This window comes from Staurois parvus, unplaced genomic scaffold (assembly GCF_062004578.1).
Source record: "Staurois parvus isolate SC_StPar_1 unplaced genomic scaffold, SC_StPar_1.0 ptg000493l, whole genome shotgun sequence".
Classification (NCBI taxonomy): Eukaryota; Metazoa; Chordata; class Amphibia; order Anura; family Ranidae; genus Staurois; species Staurois parvus.
Window position 1 is genome coordinate 419995 of NW_028318289.1, and position 18415 is coordinate 438409.

At 45.8% G+C, this 18415-nt stretch overlaps 1 protein-coding gene and 1 long non-coding RNA gene across 2 annotated transcripts in view; one reads left to right on the forward strand and one right to left on the reverse strand.

The window, feature by feature from the left end:
* LOC149452163 (high affinity immunoglobulin epsilon receptor subunit beta-like) overlaps positions 1-18415 on the forward strand; it is a 61816-nt gene that overhangs the window by 7271 nt on the left and 36130 nt on the right. The gene's annotated exons all lie outside the window — the stretch shown is intronic.
* LOC149452164 (uncharacterized) lies at positions 9119-17917 on the reverse strand. Its single transcript, XR_016314919.1, has 2 exons — positions 17806-17917; positions 9119-11585 (listed from the first exon to the last, which is right to left on the reverse strand). It is a non-coding gene; the product is annotated as an uncharacterized LOC149452164 (long non-coding RNA).

Below are 18415 nucleotides of genomic sequence, written 5' to 3' on the forward strand. Positions count from 1 at the left end.
GAAGAGCAGGTGCTTCGCCAAGAGCAAATCAGAAGACCAACAAACCCGATGGCAGCAGGAGCAGCAGACCCAGAATGTGGCAGACAGCAGGTTGGCAGTTGCTTGACAGACAGGTGACAGATGCACAAGTGCATGGTAGACTGGTAACACATTGCAGGTGGATACCCAGCAAGGACCAGGTAAATAGCATATGGAGCCAAGCAGACAGATGACAGATCCCCTCGATCCCCGGCGCGATGGTCCCGGCGCAGGCGCAGTGTGCCGCCCTGTGCAGGGACTCGAGCATTAGGTCCGGGCCGGCCGCGGCGTTCGAGTTCGCGCATGCGCAGTAGAAGCCGCGGCCGCCCGCTGGGCACCAATGGCAGCGCAGGGCGGGATATTTAAATGGCCCTGAGCTGTCATTCAGTGCCTTTTGGTCTTCCCTGCATCCTGTGAACCTGTGAACCTGTACCCTTTGTAAGTTTTGACCCGGATTATACCTGACCTTGCTGCTTTCTCCTGTTCTGACCCTTGCTTTGCCTGACCTCTCTCCTGAATGCCCCTGATTGGATTTGACCTGCTGTTGCTGACCTGGCGTGTGACCCGACCATTCTATGCCCGCTGCCTTGTACCTTGCCGTCCTCTCTGTTACCGATCCGGCCCGTCTGACCTTGCTCATTCATCCATCCAACCCTTGCAGTGGGGTCTTCTGACCTCCTCACATCAGACTCTTCCCCGTGGGAGCCCTTGGCGCATACTACTACCACTGACGGACGCACCCAGTAGTCACGACCTGGTCTCGGGGAGCTCAAAGTCCATCCCCACCATCAGGGGCCCTGGTGAACAAGCACCCTGGGACTTAGATTCCGTGCGCTGGGGACGCCTATTCAGTGGAGTGCTAGTGGTACCGCCAGGCGGTCCCTTACAGTACCAGAAGGCCATGACTGAGTCTAGAGGAGGGCCCTCGCCGCTTGAGGAGATCTGCAGGCACCTGTCTAATTTGACACAGGCCGTATCGGCCCTGCAGGATAGATGTCAGCAGATTGAAACCCAATTCCAGACCTGCACTATATCCGTTCCTGCCCCACAGGCCGCGGTCCCCGCACCTCCAGCCGTAGCAGTCCCTGTGCTGGTGTCTGGGGCATCCGCACCACTCCCGGCGGCCGAACCCCGAGTACCCTTACCGGAACGTTTCCACGGGGACCGCACATGCTTCAGATCATTCCGCGAGTCCTGTCTCCTCTATTTTGAGCTACAACCCCGGACCTTCGTGACTGAATCCGTGAAGGTGGGGTTCGTCATCTCCCTCCTGCAGGGTGAACCCCAAGACTGGGCCCATCGATTACGGGGAAAAAATGACCCTCACCTTACTTCGGTTGACAGTTTTTTTGATGCAATGGCCATCCTTTATGATGACCCGCAGCGGGCAGCTTCTGCTGAAGCTACTCTGTACACGCTCCGGCAAGGCCGCCGAGCGGCGGAGGAGTACGCATCTGACTTTAGGCGGTGGATGGGGGATACTCGCTGGAACGAGTTCGCACTCCTGCATCAGTTCCGTATAGGCCTATCAGAAGGCCTGAAAGATGAGCTCGCCCGAGTGGAGGTACCTGAGACTTTAGAGGACTTAATAGCACTGACCATTAAAATTGACCGTAGACTGCGGGAACGCAGGTTTGAGAGGTCCGGCCAGGGTCATGGAAATCCCTGGGGGTCATTTCAAGGTCCCAGTCAAGCACCTAGGCCAATCACCCAAAACCGGCCACCTGGAGATAACCCCGAACCCATGCAACTCGGCCTGGCACGGCCTAAACTATCCCCAGAGGAACATCAGCGCAGACGATCCCAGAACCTGTGCCTCTATTGTGGCGAAGCTGGTCATATGGCACGATCCTGCCCGCAGAAACTGAGTAAGTGCACCTCTTCTTCCTTATCCATTGGCAATGTTGGTCCATCCAAATACTTAGTGGTACCCCTTTCCTTTCAGCTTCCAGAAAGGACCGTGGAAGTATCGGCCATAATTGACTCGGGGGCATGCAGCTGCTTCTTGGATATTAATTTTGCTCACCAGCAGGGTATTCCTCTCCAATTGAAACAGAAGGGGTTCAATATTTATTTGGCCGACGGTTCCCGAATAAAATCGGGGGTAGTGAACCAGGAAACACCCTCCATCACCACTGTCATTGCCGGCCAGCACCAGGAACTCCTCCGCCTGGATGCTATAGCTTCACCCCTCTTCCCAGTCATTCTGGGGCTCCCATGGTTATGGGCCCATAACCCCCAGAATGACTGGGAGACCGGAGTAATCACGTTCCCTTCCCCATACTGTCGGGTATACTGCTGCACTTCGGGCCCGGGGGCCCCCCAAATCCTCCTGTGCTCTGAGGGGGAAGCTGAATTAAAACAAGTAATCCCTGCAGTCTACCATGGGTTTCTAGATGTGTTCAGCAAACGGGGAGCCGATACTCTACCCCCCCACCGCCCTTATGACTGTCCTGTTGACCTGTTACCCGGCTCAGAAATTCCTTTTGGGCGAATCTTCCCCCTTTCAGAGCCCGAATTGGGGGCCCTAAAGGAATATATCGAGGACAGCCTCCAGAAGGGGTTCATCTGCCACTCCACTTCACCGGCGGGGGCGGGAATTTTCTTTGTTGAAAAGAAAGACAAAACCTTAAGGCCGTGTATCGATTACAGGGAATTGAACAGGGTCACGATAAAAAAACGCTACCCACTACCGTTAGTACCAGAGCTGTTCCAAAGTTTAAAGTCAGCAGTGGTTTTTACCAAGCTGGATCTGAGGGGGGCGTACAACTTGATTCGCATAAGGGAGGGGGACGAGTGGAAGACGGCCTTCCGCACCCGCTTCGGCCATTTTGAATATCTGGTCATGCCGTTCGGGCTGTGTAATGCTCCGGCCACGTTTCAACACTTTGTGAATGATATTTTTAGGGACTTTTTGGATGTCTTTGTTATCGTTTATTTAGACGACATTCTGATTTTCTCCCCGTCTTTGGGGGAACACAGAATACATGTAGCAAAGGTATTGGGGCGATTGCGGCAGCATGGGTTGTACGCCAAGGCAGAGAAATGTTGTTTTGAACAATCCAGCATTGCCTTCTTGGGCCTGATTATCTCCACCGCGGGGGTCGCGATGGATCCCCAGAAGGTCGCAGCAATACTGGATTGGCCTGAACCCACAGACAGGAAAGGCGTCCAACGATTCGTCGGTTTTGCAAATTTTTACCGGAAGTTCATCAAGAACTTCTCGGGTCTGGTCTCCCCCATTACTCAGCTAACCAAGCTGGGAACCCGGTTCAGATGGACACCAGAAGCGCAGGGAGCTTTCGAAGCCTTGAAGAAGCTGTTCACTTCGGCACCCATTTTGGGTCACCCAGACGCCGCCCTGCCCTATATCTTGGAGGTAGATGCATCGGAGAATGCGGTAGGCTCCATCCTCTCCCAACGAAAAGGCACCAAGGAACTGCTCCATCCTGTGGCATTCTTCTCACGGAAGCTTACCCCAGCGGAGAGGAACTATGATATCGGTGATCGAGAGCTACTAGCGATCAAAACGGCGTTAGAGGAATGGAGGTACCTACTGGAAGGTGCGGTGCACCCCATCTTAATATTTACTGACCACAAGAACTTAGAATATCTGAGAACCGCCAAGCGTCTACGCCCGCGACAGGCGAGATGGGCACTATTCTTTTCAAGATTCAACTTCCACATTACGTACCGGCCTGGATCAAAGAACACTAAGCCGGATGCGTTATCACGGATGTACGAAGACGCCAAGGAGATCCCAGTACCCGACACCATCCTGTCCTCGGGTAACTTCTTTGCCCTTCAATCGGACCTTCGTTCCAGGCTAATGGAGGCATCCACAAACTTCTCTACCCCAGGCGGAGGGCCGCTCCAGAACAAGGGGGGACTCCTATGGAGGGAAGATCGAATTGTGGTGCCGGAAGAAGCCCGAACCCTGGTCTTGGGGCATTGCCATGACCACCCGATGGCGGGGCACTTTGGCCCAGAAAAGACCCTGGAACTTCTCCGACGCTCATTCTGGTGGCCAGACATGGCTAAGGATTTTAAGGGCTATGTAAGGTCCTGTGTCACCTGCCAGAAGAACAAACCAGCAAGAAACAAGGTTTGTGATCTGCTGCGACCCTTACCTATTCCTGAACGGCCTTGGCAAAAGATCTCATTAGACTTTATAGTCGAGCTTCCGCCATCCCTAGACCACACGGCAATCCTGGTGGTCGTGGACCGCTTGTCGAAGATGGCCCACTTCATCCCGTTGAAGAAAACCCCCTCGGCGGCCGAGACCGCGCAAGTCTTCATTCGTGAGGTAGTAAGGTCGCATGGGGTCCCCGAAGACATTGTCTCGGACCGGGGGGTCCAGTTCACGTCAAGATTTTGGAGAGCACTGTGCAAAGCCCTGGACATCAAATTGTCTCTCTCCTCTGCGTTCCACCCTCAAACTAACGGTCAAACCGAAAGGACCAATCAGACCTTAGAGCAATACTTAAGATGCTATACTTCGTTTACTCAAGATGACTGGATGCCACTTCTACCTCTAGCGGAATTTGCGTACAACAACGCCCGCCACTCAGCGACAGGACAGTCCCCGTTCTTTGCCAACTATGGCTTTCACCCAGTCTTCCTCCCGGATTTGGTCTCGGAATGCCCAGTACCTGCAACGCAAGATGTGGTAACGTTTTTCGCCGCGAACAATAAGAAGCTTCAAGAGGCCATCAGTCGGGCCCAGGAAGACTACAGGAAAGCATTCAACAGGAAACGGAGAGGAGATCTGGTATTGCGGCCTGGGGAGAAGGTTTGGCTGGCGACGTCCAATTTAAAGATGCTTTGCCCGTCAAAGAAATTGGGACCCAAATTTATAGGCCCCTTCTGCATTAAACGGATGGTTAATGAAGTAGCCTACGAACTCATCCTCCCTGACACGCTCAAGATCCACCCAGTCTTCCATGTGTCCCTGCTGAAGCCAGTGGTCCCAGATGCCTTCCCTGACCGGGAATCTAGACCCCCGGAAGCGGTAACGGTCGAGGGAGAAGAAGAATTTGAGGTTGAAACAATCCTGAAGTGTCGAAGGAGGGGAGGCCAGACCCAATTCCTTATCAAATGGAAGGGCTATGGCCCTGAGGACAATTCTTGGGAACCAGCCCATAATGTCCATGCACCCAGACTTGTCCGGAGGTTTTTTCGCGATCACCCGTGGTGGAGAGATTGGGTGGGCATCCGGAGGCTGCCCGCAGGGGGGGGCAATGTCAGGGATCTCCTCGATCCCTGCCGCGATGGTCCCGGCGCAGGCGCAGTGCACCGCCCTGTGCAGGGACACGGGCACTAGGTCCGGGCCGGCCGCGGCGTTCGAGTTCGCGCATGCGCAGTAGAAGCCGCGGCCGCCAGCTGGGCACCAATGGCAGCGCAGGGCGGGATATTTAAATGGCCCTGAGCTGTCATTCAGTGCCTTCTGGTCTTCCCTGCATCCTGTGAACCTGTGAACCTGTGAACCTGTGAACCTGTACCCTTTGTAAGTTTTGACCCGGATTATACCTGACCTTGCTGCTTTCTCCTGTTCTGACCCTTGCTTTGCCTGACCTCTCTCCTGAATGCCCCTGATTGGATTTGACCTGCTGTTGCTGACCTGGCGTGTGACCCGACCATTCTATGCCCGCTGCCTTGTACCTTGCCGTCCTCTCTGTTACCGACCCGGCCCGTCTGACCTTGCTCATCCATCCATCCCTTGCAGTGGGGTCTTCTGACCTCCTCACATCAGACTCTTCCCCGTGGGAGCCCTTGGCGCATACTACTACCACTGACGGACGCACCCAGTAGTCACGACCTGGTCTCGGGGAGCTCCAAGTCCATCCCCACCATCAGGGGCCCTGGTGAACAAGCACCCTGGGACTTAGATTCCGTGCGCTGGGGACGCCTATTCAGTGGAGTGCTAGTGGTACCGCCAGGCGGTCCCTTATAGGAATATAGTTCCTTGGAATGGCAACACAAGAATAGTGAAGGAACAAGGGAGATTTAACACTTTCCCTGGTGGTGGTAGCAAATTAGGGTGGGGTCCCCTTTAAGGCACTAAACATGGGCAGATTTGAAGCAATGAACAGCAACAATTGGCATAAATGTCTATCGGCAAAGACAGCTCCCTTTGTACATTAAAGGCAAAAATTTAAATTAATGGGAATCCTGCTTCGTAGCAGTCTGTCTTTCTCTGCAAATGGGATCTGTCCAAGGACTGTTCAGCTTAGACTCAGTCTGGTCTCCTGCTGTCAGATTGGCCTGCTGGACAGCGTGGCAGACTTGGCGGTCAATAGGCTCTTTCCGCTCTTCCTCTCTCTCCAATCCTGGCTCTGCGGTCTAGTTTAGCACTTCAGCCATCAGCACACTTCCTTCCCCTTCAGTCTCTATCTGCACTCTCCTGACCAATCTCCCGGGCTTTGATATTTATATTATATAGATAACCACCTGCGCTCCACAGAGTTACTAGAAACAGAGCAAGCTGCTATCATCTAAATCCTATACCTTGGGATCCACAAAGACACAGAAACAAAAAGGGATGAAGCGCTCAGCCTTGAGGGTACTAGATAAATAAACCTAATAAAAATGCATAATAGAAGAATATAACTAATAAGAGTAAAGTGACTAGTGCATCAATCCAATATAAATGTGTAAACAAGCAGAAAAAAAAAAACCAGTCTGCCACCAAGAGGTTAGAATAGGTACAAAATAGTGCACACACTCAGTGTGTATAAAAGTAACTAGTGCTCACAAATCACATATATATATAAAATACAACTTAAATGATAATATAAATGTGCTCACAGTGAACAATCACTACATAAAGGTACAAGTGTTAAAAATCAATCATTATAAACATGCTATATGTAATAAAGTGCAAAATGCATGCTAACACTCTCATGTAAAATAAATAAATATATATAAAAATAAATAAATATATATCAAAAAGTGCGTTTTCTTCTTTCTCCACTTCAAATCTGTGCTCTAATCAAAAGTTTCACTCTAGTGCTTAAATCCTCCAGTGGCTAGAGTGCCTCCTCACCTCCTTCACTCGACCCCTAGGGGCCAAAAATCATATAGTGATGTTCCACACCGATTGGACTCTCAATCATCAATATACATCTTTATCCCAATGGCTCCACAGTAACTCCTCTACTACTTCGGAAGTGTCGGGTGAGAGGATCTTTGTTCGGTTTCTCATATGTACTCACATCATCTAATTGCTGAGTCTTTCCATTAAATGGTGGAGTGGATATCGTGGAGCGCTTCATCCCTTTTTGTTTCTTTGATATTTATATGCCCCGCCCACACACTGCCCTTCTTGGGAAATGTAGTCCCTGACTGCCCTGCTCACCAGCTGAGTCCTGCTATTCAGCATACAAGTTCCAGAGGGCTGTTCTGTCCTTGTGAGTGACCCTGAATGGCAGACCACCGCCATCTAACATCCATTTTAATGTATTGCAAATGAAAGAGAGCGGAGGGCTGGGCCCACAGATTCAGAGGGTTCATGATGCAACACAGACACAGACAGCGGTTCTTTTACAACAATTACGTTTACTGAACAGTTATAGTGAACAAGTAGTTGAGCATGCATAAACAGAATGATAACAGCGCATAACCATACAGTAAGAATAATACTGTCTAACACTAACCCTGTACTTGTGGACTTTTCCCCAATGTCCAGAAAGCAGCCTGGCTGCGCCTGAATGTTCCTGAGCAAGATATAACATTGGGGTGCACCCTAAGTATTGCGCAACACTATTTGTAATCCAAAGAAAAGTGGAGTATGTCTCTTGTAGCTTTCTGGTATATCCAAAATGTCACTGAACACGTGTGGTGCGATGCGCTGCGGCAAAGCCGCACTTATAGTTCCTTGGCAGGCTCTTGATGCTTTTTCCTGATCCACTGGTCCACTCCAGAACCAGACCATACAGTCACTTGTTTCCCGGTCTTCCCTAGGTGCCATCGCCAGACTCCACTGTGAGCTGTAAATCCTCTTCCAGGCCCAACACAGATTCTCCAGACATCCTCAGCATACACCAGCCAGACACAGACTCCCTCACTTCCTCCTCTGCACATGAACTCCTCCCCTTCCCATAGAGTTTGTGATGCAGTAGGTAATTTCTTAATTGCAGCCTCAAACCTGTATTTACAGTTCACTATGACCCTTCTGAGGGTTCTACTCCACCCCTAAATTAGCATTCATTAAACTTTATAGGGTAAATTAGCATTTATTTTGTCTTAGCAAAGGTCACTGCAGAATCGATTCCTGTACTTTGCTGCCATCTACTGACCAAAGAGCATATTGCAGGCATATTACAGTTTAACATTACACATCAGTATTTATCCATGCCTCCACACCCTTACACAAGTAATAATATTACAATGGGTTACAGAAGTTAAACTAACCGGTCTGTAGTTACTTGTTAAATCCCTAGATCCTTTTTAAATAAAAAAATTCCAGTGGTACTACGCCAATTTTTAGAGAATCTCTAAAAATTATGAATGGCTTTGAAGTAACAGGGCTCAATTCTTTGAGGATAAATGGATAAAGGCCATCTGGGCCAGGTTCTTTATTAATCTTTATGATGCATGAATTACTATGCATGATAATCTGAGCAGAATTTGTTTCAGCAATGATAAGTCACAACAATTCAACAAAGCAGAAATCACTTATTAGCTATCCTTCAAGAGAGGGCTAATTTTAACAACTGGCAATAAATTATGTGGGATTTAAGGTAATATTAATTCTAGGGAAGGGTTTTGGCCACCCCAAAAAAAGAGGCTTCGTACATAACCCTTGTGACTCCAGACATTGTCAGATGTGCTGATGAGGAAATTGCTGCATGGTGGACTGTGCCACTATGGTTTTTTATTTGCAAGCCTTTGTAGTTTACTTCAGTAACCCTGGCCACACAAGTTATAATATGATTATATAATCTACTTAGTTTAGGTTGGGGAAAAAGAATAAAAATGAGGGTTGAAAGTAGGTAGGTGGTCTTTTTCCTGTTCCTTGGGGGCCCCCTCAAGATACCAACGGTCACACCTGGACACAGCTACGAGATCTCGGAAAGTGAATGCACTCAAATCACCTCAGTTGCGATTGCAAACACTTCAGTTTTATTGGCATAACATCAGGGTTATTATACTGTAGTCTTTAGGCAAACACACCCTCAGACCTTCCAATCAAATACATGTACATTGTTTTACCTTAACTCAACAATTATTTGTATGAGGTTTGCATTTTCACTCTTCTGCTTTATCTATCATATCATATCTGCTCTATCGCCCAGACCATGGCTGTAATCTGACCCAACGCCCAGACCATGGCTCTAATCTGACCTAACACCCAAGTTGTGGTTAAAACTTTTCAGAAGTGAGAGTAAACTTTATCTGCTTTTTTGTACGGTTTGCAAAAACACTAATTTCTACATGAAGCTGACATAGACAGTTTTGTTAGTGTGCACATATCTCATATATGTATATTAAACTAGCATCTTGTATTAGTGTATACAAAATGGATTCAGTTATATTCCATTTAATCCTTTCAGTCCCCTCTTTTATCACATAGTGATAACACTTTATTGACTTACTCTCCCTATCGTCTCAATCCCATGCATTTCCTCATATTGTTGAAGCAAAAACATTTCCTCCCTTTCCTTCTCATTAATTCTCATTTTGATACACATGATCATTCGGTATAACAGATATCCCATAAAAAGCAATAAGAAAAACATAATCATGAGGGAGATCAATTTTCTAAAGCTGCTGAATATGTTCCTAAACCAGGAACCATCTCCTATGCCCTTAAAGGGATTCCACCCATCCTCAGCTATAGCTCTAGCTTCAGCCTGGAGATCCTCCACCTTTACCCTATGCTTATTAATCATTTCATAGTAATCTGGTATTTCAGCGGTTGTATTTTGTACCCAGGTACAGCACTTATAATCAGTGGTGGATTCACAAAGCCCAGTCAGTGCTGCACCAATTTGTTCTACCTTCATCTCATTAATAAGCACTTGTTTTCTTAAGGCCCGTAATTCTACGTTAATAAGACTTATTTCAGCTTGTGTTTCATTTATTATTTGATCCATAATAAGTGAGTAGTTATTAAGTCTCCACATTAATTCTATTCCCCATCCAGTCCATGTAGGAAACCATGACCAAGCCTGGTCTTCTACCTTGAACAAATCTCTCTTATATCTATGTTTCAGAGGATACCAGGGATGATTACTGGCCAATAGGGCATCACTATGTTCTCCTCCTATAACATCCATCACTGGTACCAAAGTGGCCAAATAGCACCAACCCTCCTGATCCCGGGGAATCCATGGGTAACAAACTTTCCCACAGCACACCTGGACTCCCTGAGTAAAAGCTACTGATTGGCTTTTCCATCCTTTGCTTACATTGGAGTCAGGGTAACCCACTAGGGCTAAATTAATAAAAACTCGTCCTAATCCGTAATGTTTCGGGTGATCTTTTTGGTCAATTATTTTTTTAATATAATTCTCCCATTCTCCCTCAGTTGTATTTATTTGTATAAAATGACCACCTGTAGGTTCCTTCCCAGTAATATTTAATTCAGATTTACTGCAAAATTCTTCCCCTTCTCTCGACCCCTTACCCAGATGAAAACACCATTTGGGTTTCATAACAACCCCCAATACCTCAAATTTAGGTTGGGTGGTAACATTAGTTAATATAATACTCAGGTTACCCTCCAACATAGTTGTGACATTTAGGGGTACTGCATATATGGGTATGCTCATAGTTTCAGGGTGGAGCATGCTACAAACCCAACAACTTTTAAACCCTGAGAATTTAGCATACTTATATTTAAACTTCAGTAATGACATATTTTCAGTTGTAGACCTCTTCTGTCTTTTTACAGGTATGGTACACCCAAAATTAGCAACCACTTTGCTTCCCTTCTGAACATGTAACAGTAAACTTTCATTCCATGTACAAGTTAGTGCCTGACTACACTCATCCATAATGCAACATGTAAAGTTATGTGTAGTACTAATGTCTATTTTACATTGACCTTTAAAAGGTATCAGATGGGTATATGTTTGGTTAGCTCCTTGTACCATATGTGATTCAGATGGGCTATTCCATATCAATGTAGTACATGACTTATTCTCATCCAGTTGTGATGAGGTACAATCCCCCACCCATCCTGAACTCCCAGAGGGTTTTTGAACCACTGGCCCCTTTCTATCATATGGATTCTCCAATAGAAACCAGAGTGGGACGATGATAATAGTCACTATTGATAAGATAATAATCAGGTTCATCCAGTCCTCACGGGGATCCAATAGGTTGGGTAGCAAAGTTCTTGGCTCCTTCTTCTGTTGGTTGATCAGCTTGCTTGTGTCTCTCATCTTGGGAAATCCTTTTGACTCTTGATGCATGGATCCAGGTGCCTGATCCTTCAGTAAGAACAGCTGTACGTGTAATGGCCACGATCACTGTAGGTTCTCCAAACCGGGGTCTCACCCTTGGATCCAGTCTTCGGATCACCACTTGATCACCTACCTCGAAGGGGTGGGTTGGTTGATCTGCAGGTAAAGGAAAAGAGGCGGCAACATCACAATATTCCCTATTCAGCTTTTCACACAATGCTTTTACATATTCTGCCTGTATCACCTCTAAATCTCCTTTCTGCCACAGAGGGGGTTGCTGTCTAGTCCAAGGGGTAGGGAATGGTCTGCCCATTAGTATCTCAAAGGGAGACAACTTACTCCGTTTATGAGGTGTCATCCTTATTTCAGCTAGTATAGCAGGTAACACAGCTGGCCAATTCTTCAGAGTCCCTCCCGTGGCTTTCACTAATTTATCCTTAATTGTTCTATTCATTCTTTCCACTACTCCAGAACTCTGAGGGTGATAAGGAATATGGAGCTTCCATTGAATACTCAAAGCCTTTGAGACTCCCTGAGTCACTGCTGCAGTAAAAGCTGGTCCCTGATCGCTTTCTATGAACAAAGGACAACCCCATCTAGGGATGATTTCCTTACACAAAACCTTGACCACTGTCTCTGCTGTTTCATTCCTACATGGGAAAGCTTCTGGCCAACCTGAAAATCTGTCTACTACCACCAACAGCTTATCTCCTTTTGATTTAGGGAGATGTGTAAAATCTATCTGTAGATGTGTGAATGGTGCCTCAGGGGGTGTTAAATGTTCATGTTTCCCATGCTGGCCATGCCCAGGGTTGTTTTGTAAACAAGTAAGGCACCTTCCCAATGTTTCCTCCACCAAATCATGGAGAAACCATACACAAAATTGTTTGCGCATTTCTTTCTCCACTGACTGTTTTCCCTTATGACCTACACCATGAAAATTTTGAATGAATAATACAGCAGCTGCCTGTGGAAGTCCTACAATCCCCTCTTTTGACATAAGACCATGTTTGTCTTGTGTCAAACCTCTGCTAGCCCAAAAATCAACTTCACTCTCAGAGGCTTGTGCCTGCAGTGTACCTAAAAGCTCATTTGACAGTAGGGATGGAGTGGACAACATTACCATAGATAGATCTGCTCGATTATGCAGTTGCCCTGCAGTTTTTGCAGCTGCATCTGCCATAGCATTGCCTTTTGTGACTGGGTCTTTGGCATTAGTATGTGCCCGCACTTTAATGACCGCTATCCTTCTTGGAAGTTGGAGTGCAGCAAGCAAATCCTGGATCAAAGAATGATGGGATATTGACTTGCCATCGGCCGTAGTGAAACCACGGCGTTGCCAAATACGGCTAAAATCATGTACAACCCCAAAGACATATTTAGAATCTGTGTATATGTTAACATCTCGATCTTGATAAAGAGTGCAAGCTTGTGTTAGGGCCACTAATTCAGCTGCTTGTGCACTGGGGTAGGGGATGGAACCTGTTTCAATAATAAGAGGTGGTTCTACTACTGCATACCCTGTGATGTATGTAGCATCACTAGGGAGTGTACAAGATCCATCGACAAACACATCAGGGGCTCCAGGAATCGGAGTCTCCAACATATATAGTCGCAGAGAAGTGTCAGCTTGGATAACATCCAGGCAATTGTGCTCCTCCTGCAATTCTGGTGACCTTGTGTTGTGAAGATTAAGCAGGGAGGACAATAAAAGAGATGGTCCTGATGTAGATGGGCTGTATTTAACTGTGAGATTATTGGTGGATGTCAAAATTACTTCACATCCCGCCAGGCGTTGTGCTGACATGTGTTGAGTGTTAATGTTTTTCAGTACATGTAGGACATGATGAGATGTGTGTAATATCAATGGGTTCCCCAAAACTATGATAGATGCCATTTCCACAGCCAAGGCACACACAGACAAAGCTTGGAGACACCCCGGCATGCCCTGGACCGGGATGGGCATTGTTTTTGATAAATATGCTACCGGCCTCATGGCACCTCCGTGCTCTTGAGCTAGTACTGCAGCCATGGTTTTACATGCAGATTGACAATACAAATGAAAAGATTTAGTATAATCCGGTAACCCTAATGCAGGAGACGAGACCAGTGCTGTCTTCAAATATTCAAATGCCTGCACCAATGGCAGCGTCCATTCAATACGGTCTGGCTGATCTTTCAGTGTCACTTGGCGTAATACATTGTCATAATAAGAACAGTCAGGAATCCACTGTCTACAATAGTTTACCATACCTAGAAAGGATTGCATCTGAACCTTAGTTTCTGGTTTTGGTTGTTGACATATTGCTGCCACTCTCCTTGGGCTCAGCCCCCTCTGGCCCTCAGACAATACAAATCCTAGGTACTCAACTTGTGGTGCCACAAACTGCATCTTTTTGCGAGAGACTTTCTGTCCCTGATCAGCCAGAAACCGTAACAATGATAATGAATCAGCCTGACATGCCTTCTCGCTCACAGAACTAAGCAGTAAGTCATCCACGTATTGGATAAGTACTGAACCATGGGTGGGTACCCAGTCATTGAGCATGGATCTACTGGCCATGGTATATGCTGCCGGCGAGTCTACATAGCCCTGAGGGAGACGGGTCCAGGTTAGCCTCTCCCCTTGAAAACAAAAAGTAAACAATACCTGTGTCTCCGGGTCAACTGGGACACTAAAAAATGCATTTGACAGATCAATTACTGTAAAATGTGTGGCGTTGGCAGGTATAGCATTTACCAAAGTTGTTATATCTGGGACTACAGGGGCAATAGGAATGACCAGATCATTAATCGCCCTGAGATCTTGTACTAATCTCCACTCACCATTGGGCTTTTTTACCGGATTAATGGGAGTATTGTAGGGGGATACTACCAGCTTCAGTATTCCCCTCTTTTTAAAATCCTCCACAATAGGTTTAAGTCCGTCTATTTTTTCTTTGGACAGTGGGTATTGTTTATGATAAACAGGGTTCCTGGTTTTAAGGGTGGCTTTATACGGTGTGCAGTCAATGAGGCCTGCATCCGTTGTGTTCTTAGTCCATAGGTTTTCAGGGAGCTTATTTAAATCATGATCCATAGCTGGACAGATTAGGAAAGGTGTGTCCAATTGCATACCTTCCTCCGTGATAGACATCACGACTTTAAGGTCAGCTAACAAATCTCGGCCCAATAGGGACACAGGGCAATGCGGGAGCACATGAAATTTATGATACCAGACCTGTCCATCTTTTGCTTGTACCGGGAGGGGAGGTGTAATTCAAGTGGGGGTTTCCTTTCCCTCGATCCCTATTGATCGAGTGTTACTCGAGTAAATATCCAGGGGGGTCCCATACTTACAATGCCATTGTTTTAAAAATTCCTTATTTAATGTTGAGGCAGTGGCCCCTGTATCTACTAAAAAAGTGCAGGGGACTTCACCCACTGTAAGTGTAATCATGGGATTTTCCGAAAATGAATCGGAACAACTAAAAGATGGAAACAAAGGCACTGTTGAAGAAGCATGCTCGAGCGGACCCTGGCCTCCCTATTTATTTTTATTAGTCCAGTCCACATTGTACCTGGGGCGTTGTCCCTGAGGATACTGTTGTTGACCTCGCCTATTGGCGGCTGACTGTTCCCTTCTCACCTCATCAAACTGTCTCTCCTCATCCGTGGGCTCCCTTCTCTGAAACTGTACTCCTGGAGCAGTACACTCCCGACGGAAATGCCCCTCCTCCCCACAATTGTAACATCGTAGGACCCGTTTAAAGGGCCGGCGCTGGTACTGACGCCGCTCCCTGGGTCTGTCCTCCCAGTCATCCCTATGTGCCAGTGCCTGTACTTGGGGCTTCTTTGTTCCCTTCTCAAAAATTCCTGCTGCATCTTTACTAAGAATCCATTTTTCAAAATCTAGTGCAGATTTATCTTCCCAACCATCATACAATTGTCTAATTGCTAAACTAACATATGGTAGTGCCCCATTCATCCAAGATTGGATAAAAAGTGATCCACACTCTCTACCAATCAGATCCATTCCCCCGTCCTCCAACCAGACTTTCTTAAACCTTTTAATAAAGTCAGTAGCAGTCTCCGTGACATTTTGTCGACATGCTACTATTGGAGCAAATGACTTCCTTTGTTTGTACAGCCTAAACAATTCACATGTCACCTCCTCCCATGCAGCATCCCATTGTGCTCTAGTACGTAAAGGATACTGATCTACTCCCTGTGATGGGTCCCACTTTTTGTAACCAGCTCCATCTTCATTATTAAAAATTTTACAATTTTCCCATTCAAACTCTCCTGTAATATCTCCCAATACTTTCTCAATTATCAACCTGCAATCTTCCATTGTATAGTTCCTTCCTACACATGTCCTTTTTAACCAGGATACCGCTCCACTCGGGGATTTCCTTGGATTAGGGCATCCCTGTACTATAGCATCCAGCTCCTTGGGATCTATTATAAATATAAATAAACAGCGCAAATTTAGATAATTAATCAATATAATAAATCATATAAAATAGGTGCATAAATTATTCGTGTTTGCCCTTAATCTTAAACAAAAACACCCAAAAGTCCATGTGCTGAAAACATAATTAAATTGTAGAAATAAAAGTGCCCTATGGGAGGGGCGAAACGCGTTGACGCATTTCCGGTCCACACTCCATGCGCCTGACGTCATTTCCGGTGAGTGGAACGCACGCTGAGCGGTGCGTTCCAGCGGCCATCTTGGTTCACTGTTTGGTCTAAGAGGAGTCCTGTCTTTGTTCCACTGTGGATGTGAGAGTCCTGGAAGGAAAAGTTTGTATATCTGCTGGAACTGAAGCCTTTTATACATAATAAACATGCCTTTAGCAAGTGTTTAACATGTGAGTGGCCTTAATCTCCATTTGGAAAAAGTTACTATTGTGTGACAATATTATGCTATGTGAGTTTTTTTCTTTTGGTTGGATGGTGGAGTCTATTCGGAGGGTGAAGATTTTCCCTAGCGTGGCACCAAAGAGAGTTTAGGATCCCTAAAAATTCCTTAAAGGTCTTTTACTCACCAAGTTCTGGTGAGTGTATTCGATGTTGGTTTGTGCACTGGTGGAAGGTGAAAGTATTTTCTGAAGGAAAGTAGTTGGCACTTTTATTTCTACAATTTAATTATGTTTTCAGCACATGGACCTTTGGGTGTTTTTGTTTAAGATTAAGGGCAAACACGAATAATTTATGCACCTATTTTATATGATTTATTATATTGATTAATTATCTAAATTTGCGCTGTTTATTTATATTTATATTGTTTGTGTTTTCACGATTGGCACAGCAGCATTTTTAGAGTGTTATTTGGAAAGTTTTGGCGCAGGAATAAGTTTTCGTGTATAAACCTTGGGATCTATTGCCTTTAAAATCAGCTGCTCCCCAATCATCATGAATGGAAAGGCTGAATTCATCATATCTAGCTCAGCTGTCTCATCTTTAACTTCCCCCTTGTTACTTTCTGCTGACCTAAGAATTCTATCACTCTTTTCTACCTTCTTTATCTTCCTCTTTACTTTCCCTTTACCCCTCTCAGTATCCCTTTGACTAACACTCCCAGTTTCCCCATCTGAGCTAGATTCTTCTGACTCCCCTGTATGTATCTGGGAAGCAGCAATAAGAACCTCTTCATCTTCATCTACTTGTTTTACCTGTGGGAGTGCTGGGTATAATGTGGCTGCATGTGGAGCTGTAGGGACAGGACGTGCCTCGCTGTGTTTGTATGGCGGTGGTGGTGTGAAATCATTTGCTACAATTAGAGTCTTATAGCCTGGTGCATACTTCAACCAATTCTTACCCCCTTCATACATATAATTCTTGTCCCAATCTGGATTTCCAGTCCCCCAGATACCTACCTGAGGCTGTTCATGCAAACACATTCCTCTAATCATATCCATACACATAGTGTCATTTCCCCCTTCACAAGGAAAACTAGCTCCACCCAGTCTTTTTGACCATCCCACTAAATTATCCACCCAGGGATTAACATAATAAATATCATAAGGGGATACCCTTGCTACATATTCTTTACAAGTTTCATTTAAGGTAGATGTGTTCTTTCCCCTCAGCTTTCTAGTTTTTCTAAACAACTTAATCAACTTTTGTGGCGGCACATGACGAGGTCCTTCCTCCTTACCTGAGGAATTACCCATAGCAGTAAATTAGTAAACTAACAAACAAGACAAAAAAACAACAATAACACACTTTTTACAAATTATACAAAGTGCTGTGCCAGGTGTGTCCTGGTATTATTCCCCGAGCCGAGAATCCCTTAGTCTCGCTCCTAAAACTCCAACCACCAAATTTCCCTGAAGTTCAGAATAATTACCTCGGTAAAGAAAGCATTAAAAAAAATAAAACTCTCACTTACCTTGGCAATTATCCCACTTCTGACACCACTGAAAGTAGGTAGGTGGTCTTTTTCCTGTTCCTTAGGGGCCCCCTCAAGATACCAACGGTCACACCTGGACACAGCTACGAGATCTCGGAAAGTGAATGCACTCAAATCACCTCAGTTGAGATTGCAAACACTTCAGTTTTATTGGCATAACATCAGGGTTATTATACTGTAGTCTTTAGGCAAACACACCCTCAGACCTTCCAATCAAATACATGTACATTGTTTTACCTTAACTCAACAATTATTGTATGAGGTTTGCATTTTCACTCTTCTGCTTTATCTATCATATCATATCTGCTCTATCGCCCAGACCATGGCTGTAATCTGACCCAACGCCCAGACCATGGCTCTAATCTGACCTAACACCCAAGTTGTGGTTAAAACTTTTCAGAAGTGAGAGTAAACTTTATCTGCTTTTTTGTACGGTTTGCAAAAACACTCATTTCTACATGAAGCTGACATAGACAGTTTTGTTAGTGTGCACATATCTCATATATGTATATTAAACTAGCATCTTGTATTAGTGTATACAAAATGGATTCAGTTATATTCCATGTAATCCTTTCAAGGGTTGCCTAGA